Source organism: Cottoperca gobio, chromosome 1 (genome assembly GCF_900634415.1).
Source record: "Cottoperca gobio chromosome 1, fCotGob3.1, whole genome shotgun sequence".
In the NCBI taxonomy this organism is placed as follows: domain Eukaryota; kingdom Metazoa; phylum Chordata; class Actinopteri; order Perciformes; family Bovichtidae; genus Cottoperca; species Cottoperca gobio.
The window spans coordinates 15,769,200-15,782,536 of NC_041355.1; the positions used below are offsets into that span (position 1 = coordinate 15,769,200).

The 13,337-nt window shown below is 41.2% G+C and overlaps 7 non-coding genes across 7 annotated transcripts; 1 reads left to right on the top strand and 6 right to left on the bottom strand.

Annotated features, from left to right (window-relative positions):
- Positions 1-870: 870 nt before the first annotated feature.
- LOC115016111 (small nucleolar RNA U3) lies at positions 871-1,086 on the top strand. The gene has a single exon (XR_003833067.1). It is a non-coding gene; the product is annotated as a small nucleolar RNA U3 (small nucleolar RNA).
- A 3,699-nt stretch (positions 1,087-4,785) lies between these two features.
- Positions 4,786-5,001, bottom strand: LOC115016118 (small nucleolar RNA U3). The gene has a single exon (XR_003833068.1). It is a non-coding gene; the product is annotated as a small nucleolar RNA U3 (small nucleolar RNA).
- Positions 5,002-5,981: 980 nt separating this feature from the next.
- On the bottom strand, positions 5,982-6,197 carry LOC115016123 (small nucleolar RNA U3). The gene has a single exon (XR_003833069.1). It is a non-coding gene; the product is annotated as a small nucleolar RNA U3 (small nucleolar RNA).
- A 980-nt stretch (positions 6,198-7,177) lies between these two features.
- Positions 7,178-7,393, bottom strand: LOC115016130 (small nucleolar RNA U3). Its single transcript, XR_003833072.1, has one exon. It is a non-coding gene; the product is annotated as a small nucleolar RNA U3 (small nucleolar RNA).
- Positions 7,394-8,373: 980 nt separating this feature from the next.
- On the bottom strand, positions 8,374-8,589 carry LOC115016135 (small nucleolar RNA U3). The gene has a single exon (XR_003833073.1). It is a non-coding gene; the product is annotated as a small nucleolar RNA U3 (small nucleolar RNA).
- Positions 8,590-9,569: 980 nt separating this feature from the next.
- On the bottom strand, positions 9,570-9,785 carry LOC115016142 (small nucleolar RNA U3). The gene has a single exon (XR_003833075.1). It is a non-coding gene; the product is annotated as a small nucleolar RNA U3 (small nucleolar RNA).
- A 980-nt stretch (positions 9,786-10,765) lies between these two features.
- LOC115016154 (small nucleolar RNA U3) lies at positions 10,766-10,981 on the bottom strand. Its single transcript, XR_003833079.1, has one exon. It is a non-coding gene; the product is annotated as a small nucleolar RNA U3 (small nucleolar RNA).
- Between the last annotated feature and the right edge of the window lie 2,356 nt (positions 10,982-13,337).

The following is a 13,337-nucleotide window of genomic DNA, read 5'->3' on the forward strand; positions in this document are numbered from 1 at the left end:
CACCTTGATCTGTGAAATACAAATTAAAGTTAGACCTTAAAGTCTCATAAGTGTAAAAGCAAGAGACAACTTTATCAATGTCTATTAATTTCCAAAGACAAACTTATGAATGTAAGTTATTGGTGTAATTTTAGGCCCAATGTCTGCTATGTGCTCATGCCTTTTAACTTTATGGTTGATATTTACATTTGGTATGAGTCGCAATGTAATGTGATATTCATTAAATTAACCTCATACTTTTATTAGATAATAGTGTAGAAGGCCTGCTACTTACATAATTGCTGTGCGAGGAAGTAATGGGCCAATGTTCTACTGTCAAGTGTATATTTTGTCTTCACAAGAACCCGTTTGAATGCCCTCCCAGGACTCAGACATCACGTAATCCATCTTTTATTATAGAAAACAGAGAGACTAAGGTTCTCAAAAACAACTTGTCAAATGGTGATTTGAAAAACAGATCAGTTAAAACAAATGGGGGGGGGGGTCACATTTTACAGTGTCTTGAATGTAAACTGTGCTTTAATACTGACACAAATGAGGCTTTTATGTTGATAGTATTTTGATCTTTGACAAAATGTAGTTAATGTAACTTTTTACAGCTTCTCTTTTCTTACTTTGTTATTTACTTAAGACTTTATATACAAGTGTTTTCTTTATCTCAGCACTGCCTCTCTTCCCTGTGTTCTCTCTGTATCACAGCTGTGCTTCAGAGTCATGCAGTGATTGGCTGTGCTATGCTGTAGCATTTACATAAACACACAGGACTGGACGAGACGCAGCCACTGGAGCAGCCTGTTGGTTGCAGGGAGGAACCCTGAGTGAGAAGCATTCTCATGTGAATCAGATGCATTTTTCACCCCCAATCAAACTAAGACTATACTTTCAGGGATCATTTCTATAGTTTCTGACTCGAGAAATGTGTTTCTAAAGTGATTAGTCTCGCTAACCACGATGATGAGTTGCGATATTCCCTTCTGAGCGTGAAGCGGGCACAGAGTAATGATTCAGTTCATATGCTCTCTGTCATTGAGGATCGTTCTTTGTTTCTTTATGGAGCTTTGAGGAAGGGAATATGATCAGAGTGGCTGCAGCACATATGTGAAAATTAAACAAGAGTTTACAAGTTACTTATGTGAATTTCAATCACAATTGTATATGGAAAACATAAACAGGTATGTTTTCAATGTATGTTCTGCTTTCTGCTGTTTCAGTAAACTCCTTCAAATAGAATGTAATTGTTGAATTAAAACATTTAAGGAAATTATTTATTTTGAAGACAAAATTGAATTTTAAACTAATACCAAAAGAATCATAGCTACATTTTAAAGTGCAGTCTTCTTCTGAATGTCTCTTTCAATCGTCTCGAGAAGTGCAATACAGCAGTCTTTCGTGATGTGTTTGTGGCGCAAGTTTAAATTTCCATGATGATTAAAAATGCGATGCATTGTGCAGCACTAGTTTTGATTCTTCCACTCGGTAAGATAGTAAGCATTTTGTTTGCCACTAATTGTCAGTACTGTCAATAGTTTCAGTGAAGTTTTAAGACGGGTTTAGACCTGTGTTGTTTGAGTCAAAGTTTCATGTTCACTTGAACCACATGTCTGTGACCTCAGAAGCTGCAGTTTGATCTGCACGTGGTTCAGTCTGAAGCAGGACGCTGTGTCCTCCTGCAGAGGTCACTGTTTCTGAGGTTTAACTGAAACCTGCTGCAGACGTAGATTAACTGATGTTTAAGGTCATAAAGTTCAACATAAAGTCATATTTTCACAGCTCAGACAATTTCAATAATTACATTTTTAAAAATCTTTTACCATGTACATGTAAGTAGTGACACTTGACAGAGCTTCAATAGACTTATGGCCTGTGGGATAAAACTGTCCATGAGTCTGGTGGATCTGGCCCAGATGGTGATGGGGCGTGTCCCCCTCTTCCTGTAGTCCACTGTTAGCTCCTTAGTTTTGATAATGTTAAGATGGAAGTTGTTATCCTGGCACTGAGATACCTCCTCCCTTTGCGCTGTCGGTAATAACGCCGATGACGGTTGTGTTGTTAGCAAAAATGATAATGGAGTTGTGTGTGTCGACGTAGTCGTGCGCAAACAGGTAGTGGAGGAGAGGGCTGAGCACCCAGCCCTCAAACACTGGCGTTGAGGGTCAGGGTTGAAATGCCAATTGTCCAGTGTCTGCAAGGAGAACGTTCAGCTTCTCCTTCAGCCATTGTGGGTTGAAAAATAACAGCTTGTAGAAATCTACACAAATTAGCTCCTTCAAGTTCAGTTTGCTAGCTCTGCATAGCTCTGCCTCTCAATAGTGCGTATTCAATCAAAAGACTTACACGTGCTGACGTTATCGTACAGCTGCTAGCTGGCCCTGGTGTCGCCAACTCGAAATCTGATTGGTTAACACCACAGTTTTGTTCCATTCACTTTAAGCTACAAGCGCCCGCACTGTTGATTCTGAAGGCCTAAGGGCAGATTTCGTGGACCCTGGCAACACATCATGGCTGAAATATGATTGGATAAAAGCTCTAACATAAAGACCAGCCCTCCAAATCTCGATCTGAGGCTGGAGGCAGCGCAACCAAGAGGAAAACTATGAAATGAAGAGAATAGACTATGGGGAATGATTTAATACTTGTGGAAAAAATATATCAAAATTAAATGTATATTCTGATGATGTTTAGGCCAGCAGAGAAGGCCTTGCTGGCCCTGACGGCCCACCACTGTTCAGCTATACATCACATGCAAACAATTAATACCAACCGTGAATTGTGTTCACTGTACATTACATTTATTTAGACCCATCCCATTTGCCTTTGATCTGAAGGTTGTGTTGGGAAGCTCCAAAAACTGTTGGCGAGTGGAAAATAAAGGGAGTTCTTTCCACAATTGTGTAGCCAGGACAGCAAACAGTCATGACTGAGTAGCACAGTAGCTTTGGAGCAAGCTAATTGGCTCAGGCGTAAGGTTGTTCAAAATCTTGTCAGTTAAAATTATATAAATGTGCAAAAAAGGGCAAAACATTGTCTATTCCTTTTTGTCTTGACATTTCAGTATGCTCTGCTTTGACATTTTGGTATTTAACACATACGAAAATTATATATTTTATATAATTTTTTAATTGAGGAATACTAAATGAAAATGTTTGATCCCATTAAATCAGTCGCAACACCCGTTTCACATCTTCAGTGTCTACTATATATGTGCAGTCGTTGACAGGCAAGCTCTGAGGGAGGAAGTCAGCAAAGTAAGGATGTTGCAGAACCTCCAGAGGTTTGATGCGCTAGTCAGGGTCTAGCTGCATAATTTTTTTTACCATGTCCACCAACAGATGTTTATCGCTCTGATGTCCACTGTTTATGTCCATCAGCTGCTCGAGGTCATCAAGACTCTGGAGCCTGATGTCTCTTGTTTCCGTAGCTTGTAACCCTGTGTCGTTCATAAACTCCTCTGGTGTCTGAAATCTCCAGCACTGCTGGCTGTTGCTTTGTTTCTTGAAATAGTAGTTGGTACTCAACCCACAGTCCAGCACATCGTCATCTAGCGCGCGCTGAGGCTCTATAATGAAGTTTAGCATATCATAGTCCAACTCCCCAGGGTAGAGGGGGTAGCCGGTAGTCAGTTCTGCAGCTACCAGGCCCAGAGACCACATATCAATGGCCTCATTAAAGAGAATCCCGAGTATGACCTCTGGTGCTTTGTACCAGGTGGTCTGCACGCCCATACCAGGCTCAACAGCAGACACACAACACGTCAGGCCGAAGTCGATCAGTTTGAGTTTCAGTGGCTGCTGCAAGCGGTCCACAACCATAATGTTATCCGGTCTCAATCCCTAGTGTCAAGTCTTCCCCAATAATTGATAATAGTAAAAGTCTGTAATTTAATGTTGACTATTTGCCAAAATTGAATCCCAGTTCAACAATTTAGGTTTTTCTACATTCTTTCATAGAGCAGAGCACACACTATATAACATAGTGGTGTCCATCACAATGAGATAAAACAGGTCATCTGAAGAGCTACGCATTAAGAGAATATAGTTGACATCACAGCTGGTTTGGTTGTCTGTCGAATGTCTGTGGGAGTGTCAGGATCTCTTGTGGGGAAAAAAAGGTTAGTACAGGACTTGTACCACGACAGTATAATATCAACTGAAGTGGGTTTTTCTCTAGTAATTGACACATAAATAGTTGTTGCGTCCAAAGCGGTGTTAGTGAAAGGAACGTCACTGGCACAGGGCAGGTTTTCTACAGAACCGCTGATCCAAATAACTTCACGTGCGGCACAGCACTTCCTGGTGTTCTCATCAACACACACGCCGAGCGTGAAGTAGATCGGTCTGAGGGTTGGCGAGATAATCGAAACTCAGACACATACACACACAAAGAGACGTCTGTCATTATCGTATGACGATGTCTATACAAATTGTCATCACTTCATCATTTTATCCTATTAGACATTTGTGTGAAATTTTCATAATTAGCGTATGAGTTATGACCAAAAATGAGCTCTTTCAGGGTCACAGTGACCTTTGACCCCCAAAATCCTAAATCAGTTCATCTTAGAGTCCAAGTGGACTTTTGTGCCAAATTTTAAGGCATTTCCTCGCAGCATTACTGAAATATCGCGTTCACAAGAAAGGGACGGATGGACAGACGGACAGATAAACGTAGGTACGGGCAGATGGCCAATCCTAAAACATAACCTTGGCCACCCTCCAATGGCATCATACACCAGAACAGAAACTGAAAATAGCTTTATTTATATTATCAATACATAACACTGACAGTTCCACTCTGATCATACTCCCTTCCTCAAAGCTCCATAAAGAAGCAAAGAACGATCATCAATGACAGAAAACACATGAAGTGAATCAATATTCTCTGTCAGCTTCACGCTCAGAAGGGAGTATCACAACTCATCATCGTGGCCAGTGAGACCAAACACTTTAGAAACACATTTCTCAAGTCATAAACTATTGAAATGATCCCAGAAAGTATAGTCTTAGTTTGACTGAGGTTGAAAACTGCATCTCATTCACTGCAAAGGGATTTTCACTCAGGGTTCAGAGGTACAAAAGCTAATCATTACTTGCTTCAGACGACTCAGGTGACAAAATCTATCTTACTTTTTAAAATGCCGCATTCTGTTCGTAACAATTCTGTCATCATCACCTAGTGATATTTGTGTTTCGGCAAAACAGCGCCGCTGCAAGCGCATCAGTAACCATTCCGGTAGAAAGTGGTACTGCAGCATGGGAGACGACGAGGGTCGACGAGAGACATTCAAATCAAAATGATAATATATTCAGACGATCTTCTGTCAGAAGTTGATGAGAGAAAGGCTGCTAAAATAAGGAAGACAATACAGTAACAGTAGGAAGCGTTGTGTTGCGTCAAAGCGGTGTTAGTGAAAGGAACGTCACTGGCACAGGGCAGGTTTTCTACAGAACCGCTGATCCAAATAACTTCACGTGCGGCACAGCACTTCCTGGTGTTCTCATCAACACACACGCCAAGCGTGAAGTAGATCGGTCTGAGGGTTGGCGAGATAATCGAAACTCAGACACATACACACACAAAGAGACGTCTGTCATTATCGTATGACGATGTCTATACAAATTGTCATCACTTCATCATTTTATCCTATTAGACATTTGTGTGAAATTTTCATAATTAGCGTATGAGTTATGACCAAAAATTAGCTCTTTCAGGGTCACAGTGACCTTTGACCCCCAAAATCCTAAATCAGTTCATCTTAGAGTCCAAGTGGACTTTTGTGCCAAATTTTAAGACATTTCCTCGCAGCATTACTGAAATATCGCGTTCACAAGAAAGGGACGGATGGACAGACGGACAGATAAACGTAGGTACGGGCAGATGGCCAATCCTAAAACATAACCTTGGCCACCCTCCAATGGCATCATACACCAGAACAGAAACTGAAAATAGCTTTATTTATATTATCAATACATAACACTGACAGTTCCACTCTGATCATACTCCCTTCCTCAAAGCTCCATAAAGAAGCAAAGAACGATCATCAATGACAGAAAACACATGAAGTGAATCAATATTCTCTGTCAGCTTCACGCTCAGAAGGGAGTATCACAACTCATCATCGTGGCCAGTGAGACCAAACACTTTAGAAACACATTTCTCAAGTCATAAACTATTGAAATGATCCCAGAAAGTATAGTCTTAGTTTGACTGAGGTTGAAAACTGCATCTCATTCACTGCAAAGGGATTTTCACTCAGGGTTCAGAGGTACAAAAGCTAATCATTACTTGCTTCAGACGACTCAGGTGACAAAATCTATCTTACTTTTTAAAATGCCGCATTCTGTTCGTAACAATTCTGTCATCATCACCTAGTGATATTTGTGTTTCGGCAAAACAGCGCCGCTGCAAGCGCATCAGTAACCATTCCGGTAGAAAGTGGTACTGCAGCATGGGAGACGACGAGGGTCGACGAGAGACATTCAAATCAAAATGATAATATATTCAGACGATCTTCTGTCAGAAGTTGATGAGAGAAAGGCTGCTAAAATAAGGAAGACAATACAGTAACAGTAGGAAGCGTTGTGTTGCGTCAAAGCGGTGTTAGTGAAAGGAACGTCACTGGCACAGGGCAGGTTTTCTACAGAACCGCTGATCCAAATAACTTCACGTGCGGCACTGCACTTCCTGGTGTTCTCATCAACACACACGCCGAGCGTGAAGTAGATCGGTCTGAGGGTTGGCGAGATAATCGAAACTCAGACACATACACACACAAAGAGACGTCTGTCATTATCGTATGACGATGTCTATACAAATTGTCATCACTTCATCATTTTATCCTATTAGACATTTGTGTGAAATTTTCATAATTAGCGTATGAGTTATGACCAAAAATTAGCTCTTTCAGGGTCACAGTGACCTTTGACCCCCAAAATCCTAAATCAGTTCATCTTAGAGTCCAAGTGGACTTTTGTGCCAAATTTTAAGGACATTTCCTCGCAGCATTACTGAAATATCGCGTTCACAAGAAAGGGACGGATGGACAGACGGACAGATAAACGTAGGTACGGGCAGATGGCCAATCCTAAAACATAACCTTGGCCACCCTCCAATGGCATCATACACCAGAACAGAAACTGAAAATAGCTTATTTATATTATCAATACATAACACTGACAGTTCCACTCTGATCATACTCCCTTCCTCAAAGCTCCATAAAGAAGCAAAGAACGATCATCAATGACAGAAAACACATGAAGTGAATCAATATTCTCTGTCAGCTTCACGCTCAGAAGGGAGTATCACAACTCATCATCGTGGCCAGTGAGACCAAACACTTTAGAAACACATTTCTCAAGTCATAAACTATTGAAATGATCCCAGAAAGTATAGTCTTAGTTTGACTGAGGTTGAAAACTGCATCTCATTCACTGCAAAGGGATTTTCACTCAGGGTTCAGAGGTACAAAAGCTAATCATTACTTGCTTCAGACGACTCAGGTGACAAAATCTATCTTACTTTTTAAAATGCCGCATTCTGTTCGTAACAATTCTGTCATCATCACCTAGTGATATTTGTGTTTCGGCAAAACAGCGCCGCTGCAAGCGCATCAGTAACCATTCCGGTAGAAAGTGGTACTGCAGCATGGGAGACGACGAGGGTCGACGAGAGACATTCAAATCAAAATGATAATATATTCAGACGATCTTCTGTCAGAAGTTGATGAGAGAAAGGCTGCTAAAATAAGGAAGACAATACAGTAACAGTAGGAAGCGTTGTGTTGCGTCAAAGCGGTGTTAGTGAAAGGAACGTCACTGGCACAGGGCAGGTTTTCTACAGAACCGCTGATCCAAATAACTTCACGTGCGGCACTGCACTTCCTGGTGTTCTCATCAACACACACGCCGAGCGTGAAGTAGATCGGTCTGAGGGTTGGCGAGATAATCGAAACTCAGACACATACACACACAAAGAGACGTCTGTCATTATCGTATGACGATGTCTATACAAATTGTCATCACTTCATCATTTTATCCTATTAGACATTTGTGTGAAATTTTCATAATTAGCGTATGAGTTATGACCAAAAATTAGCTCTTTCAGGGTCACAGTGACCTTTGACCCCCAAAATCCTAAATCAGTTCATCTTAGAGTCCAAGTGGACTTTTGTGCCAAATTTTAAGACATTTCCTCGCAGCATTACTGAAATATCGCGTTCACAAGAAAGGGACGGATGGACAGACGGACAGATAAACGTAGGTACGGGCAGATGGCCAATCCTAAAACATAACCTTGGCCACCCTCCAATGGCATCATACACCAGAACAGAAACTGAAAATAGCTTTATTTATATTATCAATACATAACACTGACAGTTCCACTCTGATCATACTCCCTTCCTCAAAGCTCCATAAAGAAGCAAAGAACGATCATCAATGACAGAAAACACATGAAGTGAATCAATATTCTCTGTCAGCTTCACGCTCAGAAGGGAGTATCACAACTCATCATCGTGGCCAGTGAGACCAAACACTTTAGAAACACATTTCTCAAGTCATAAACTATTGAAATGATCCCAGAAAGTATAGTCTTAGTTTGACTGAGGTTGAAAACTGCATCTCATTCACTGCAAAGGGATTTTCACTCAGGGTTCAGAGGTACAAAAGCTAATCATTACTTGCTTCAGACGACTCAGGTGACAAAATCTATCTTACTTTTTAAAATGCCGCATTCTGTTCGTAACAATTCTGTCATCATCACCTAGTGATATTTGTGTTTCGGCAAAACAGCGCCGCTGCAAGCGCATCAGTAACCATTCCGGTAGAAAGTGGTACTGCAGCATGGGAGACGACGAGGGTCGACGAGAGACATTCAAATCAAAATGATAATATATTCAGACGATCTTCTGTCAGAAGTTGATGAGAGAAAGGCTGCTAAAATAAGGAAGACAATACAGTAACAGTAGGAAGCGTTGTGTTGCGTCAAAGCGGTGTTAGTGAAAGGAACGTCACTGGCACAGGGCAGGTTTTCTACAGAACCGCTGATCCAAATAACTTCACGTGCGGCACTGCACTTCCTGGTGTTCTCATCAACACACACGCCGAGCGTGAAGTAGATCGGTCTGAGGGTTGGCGAGATAATCGAAACTCAGACACATACACACACAAAGAGACGTCTGTCATTATCGTATGACGATGTCTATACAAATTGTCATCACTTCATCATTTTATCCTATTAGACATTTGTGTGAAATTTTCATAATTAGCGTATGAGTTATGACCAAAAATGAGCTCTTTCAGGGTCACAGTGACCTTTGACCCCCAAAATCCTAAATCAGTTCATCTTAGAGTCCAAGTGGACTTTTGTGCCAAATTTTAAGACATTTCCTCGCAGCATTACTGAAATATCGCGTTCACAAGAAAGGGACGGATGGACAGACGGACAGATAAACGTAGGTACGGGCAGATGGCCAATCCTAAAACATAACCTTGGCCACCCTCCAATGGCATCATACACCAGAACAGAAACTGAAAATAGCTTTATTTATATTATCAATACATAACACTGACAGTTCCACTCTGATCATACTCCCTTCCTCAAAGCTCCATAAAGAAGCAAAGAACGATCATCAATGACAGAAAACACATGAAGTGAATCAATATTCTCTGTCAGCTTCACGCTCAGAAGGGAGTATCACAACTCATCATCGTGGCCAGTGAGACCAAACACTTTAGAAACACATTTCTCAAGTCATAAACTATTGAAATGATCCCAGAAAGTATAGTCTTAGTTTGACTGAGGTTGAAAACTGCATCTCATTCACTGCAAAGGGATTTTCACTCAGGGTTCAGAGGTACAAAAGCTAATCATTACTTGCTTCAGACGACTCAGGTGACAAAATCTATCTTACTTTTTAAAATGCCGCATTCTGTTCGTAACAATTCTGTCATCATCACCTAGTGATATTTGTGTTTCGGCAAAACAGCGCCGCTGCAAGCGCATCAGTAACCATTCCGGTAGAAAGTGGTACTGCAGCATGGGAGACGACGAGGGTCGACGAGAGACATTCAAATCAAAATGATAATATATTCAGACGATCTTCTGTCAGAAGTTGATGAGAGAAAGGCTGCTAAAATAAGGAAGACAATACAGTAACAGTAGGAAGCGTTGTGTTGCGTCAAAGCGGTGTTAGTGAAAGGAACGTCACTGGCACAGGGCAGGTTTTCTACAGAACCGCTGATCCAAATAACTTCACGTGCGGCACTGCACTTCCTGGTGTTCTCATCAACACACACGCCGAGCGTGAAGTAGATCGGTCTGAGGGTTGGCGAGATAATCGAAACTCAGACACATACACACACAAAGAGACGTCTGTCATTATCGTATGACGATGTCTATACAAATTGTCATCACTTCATCATTTTATCCTATTAGACATTTGTGTGAAATTTTCATAATTAGCGTATGAGTTATGACCAAAAATTAGCTCTTTCAGGGTCACAGTGACCTTTGACCCCCAAAATCCTAAATCAGTTCATCTTAGAGTCCAAGTGGACTTTTGTGCCAAATTTTAAGACATTTCCTCGCAGCATTACTGAAATATCGCGTTCACAAGAAAGGGACGGATGGACAGACGGACAGATAAACGTAGGTACGGGCAGATGGCCAATCCTAAAACATAACCTTGGCCACCCTCCAATGGCATCATACACCAGAACAGAAACTGAAAATAGCTTTATTTATATTATCAATACATAACACTGACAGTTCCACTCTGATCATACTCCCTTCCTCAAAGCTCCATAAAGAAGCAAAGAACGATCATCAATGACAGAAAACACATGAAGTGAATCAATATTCTCTGTCAGCTTCACGCTCAGAAGGGAGTATCACAACTCATCATCGTGGCCAGTGAGACCAAACACTTTAGAAACACATTTCTCAAGTCATAAACTATTGAAATGATCCCAGAAAGTATAGTCTTAGTTTGACTGAGGTTGAAAACTGCATCTCATTCACTGCAAAGGGATTTTCACTCAGGGTTCAGAGGTACAAAAGCTAATCATTACTTGCTTCAGACGACTCAGGTGACAAAATCTATCTTACTTTTTAAAATGCCGCATTCTGTTCGTAACAATTCTGTCATCATCACCTAGTGATATTTGTGTTTCGGCAAAACAGCGCCCCTCAGAATCAGAAATCTACCTTGTTACAGCAAAAGAACAAGAAAGTAAAGTGGCAAGTACACAATAATAAAACAGAATAAATTAAAGTAACAGTAGCATAAGTACAGAGTCGTTGATAAAAAGTTGTAAAAGTTTATAATGCACATGGCAGTGATATTTGCATAAGTTCTAAAAAGTGAATTTTGCACATGGCAGTGATAATTGCACAACAGTGATGGAATAGTCTGTATTGGTGTGGTGGTCTACCAGGGGCCGTAGTGATTTTACAGTCAGACCGCTGCAGGGAGAAAAGACCTATGGTATCTCTCCGTGAGACATCGCGGGTGAAGCAGCCTGTCGCTGAAGGAGCTGCACAAAGCGGACAAAGTGTCCTGGAGGGGGTGGGGCATGTTGTCCAATAGAGATGACAGCTTGGCCGTCATTCTCCTGTATCCCACCACCTCCACAGTGTCCAGAGGGCTCCCCAGGACAGAGCTGGCCTTCTTAACCAGTCTGTTCAGTGTTAAATATATCATAAAATAAATACGGTGAATTATTAAGCCTGGCTGTGGCTATGTTAAGCATTAAAATTGTGTTAATATGAGATGTGAACTCTGCTGCCTCGAAAGAAGTGAAAAGAAGGTATAGGAGTAATTCTTCGTGTGCAAACATGTACACTCCAAAAGACCTCAGTCTCCTCAGCAGATAAAGCCTGCTCTGTCCCTTTTTAAACAGAGCAGCGGAGTTATCTGACCAGTCCAGTTTATTGTTCAGGTACAATAGCTCCACAATCCCACACAGTTGGTTGGCGCAGGATTTGAGGAGCCTTTAGCTGATGCCATCTGGACCCGCAGCCTTTCTTGCCTTACACATTCTGAGCTCACTCCTCACCTGGTTGGTTGTGAGGGACAAAGTGCAAGTAGTGGGTGGAGGGGTGGAGAAGCAGGAGACAGAGTGGATGTGTGAAGTAGCTGCCAGCTGGGGGTTGAGGGAGGGGGCAGGGTGGAGATGACAGGGTCGTGTCCCGGTGATAAGAACAATGGGGGTTGAAGCAGGGGGGAATGAGCCAGGGAGGGGCGCCTGACTGATCAAATCTATTGAAGAAAATGCTACCGTCCCCGTTGAGAACCCCTGTTCTAACAGTTATCCAGCTCTGCTTCAACAACACAAGGCTTCTGGCTGAGATGAATTAAATGTCATCATTTGGCCCAATGATCAAAACTAAATGACATCACTCATCACATTCTTCCACTCGTGTGTAAGAGGGTGTAGATTTATAGCTGATACTATTGCATATAAATATCTGCGAAAATTTAGCAAATACATTAGCCTCAAATAAACCGAATTAACAGAATTAAAAAATACATATATATTTATTTTATTTTTTATTCATTGACCGAGGTGCAGTCCAAACAGGTGGGTTTTCAGATATAAATGTGGCTTGGCAGCAGACTGTCATTCAAGATTCATATATAGCATTTAAAATATAAAATAAAACTAGTATGTAAAGAATTAAAGGGTTTCCATCTTCTTCATGTAAAATTATTGTGCAGTCATGTCTGTCATTGACTGGAGATATTCTGTGTTGTCATGCTGCCTTATTAACACTTCTGCTGTCAAACCCTGAGTATCACAAATTACAAACGTTATCATCCTTCTCTGTACCTCCTCACAGTCAAGAAAAAGCTCTCATGTTATTCATTTATAAAACTCTACTGTTGAAGCTTCCAAACTAGCTCACATCTCTTCTCTTCTTTAAATCTACAGTAACTACCTCACCTAAGGTAGTGTCCCTCACGTACACACTAATGATAGCAAAGCAGGTTTCAGCTACTATGCACTACTACTATGGGAGATTTAAAAGCTTTATCTGATGTTTTATTCTTGTAACTGTTTGTAATTCCTTGTATTTGTGTAGCTGTGTTGGTTTTGTTCCCGTGAATGTTTCTTGTTCTCAGGTCTCTTGGAAAAGAGATTTTAATCTCAATGAGCATACAGAAAAAATACAGATTAAGTGAAAAATGAATAAATGTAATTCTTCAGTATCAGTAGCGTCCAATCTTTTGTTTATTCTAACACATTGCACTTCCGGTTTGGCAGATGGAGCCGGTTAACCTGTGAGGGGGCCAAACGTGCATAACTATGGCAGCATCATTACGGGCTAGAGTCCCTTTA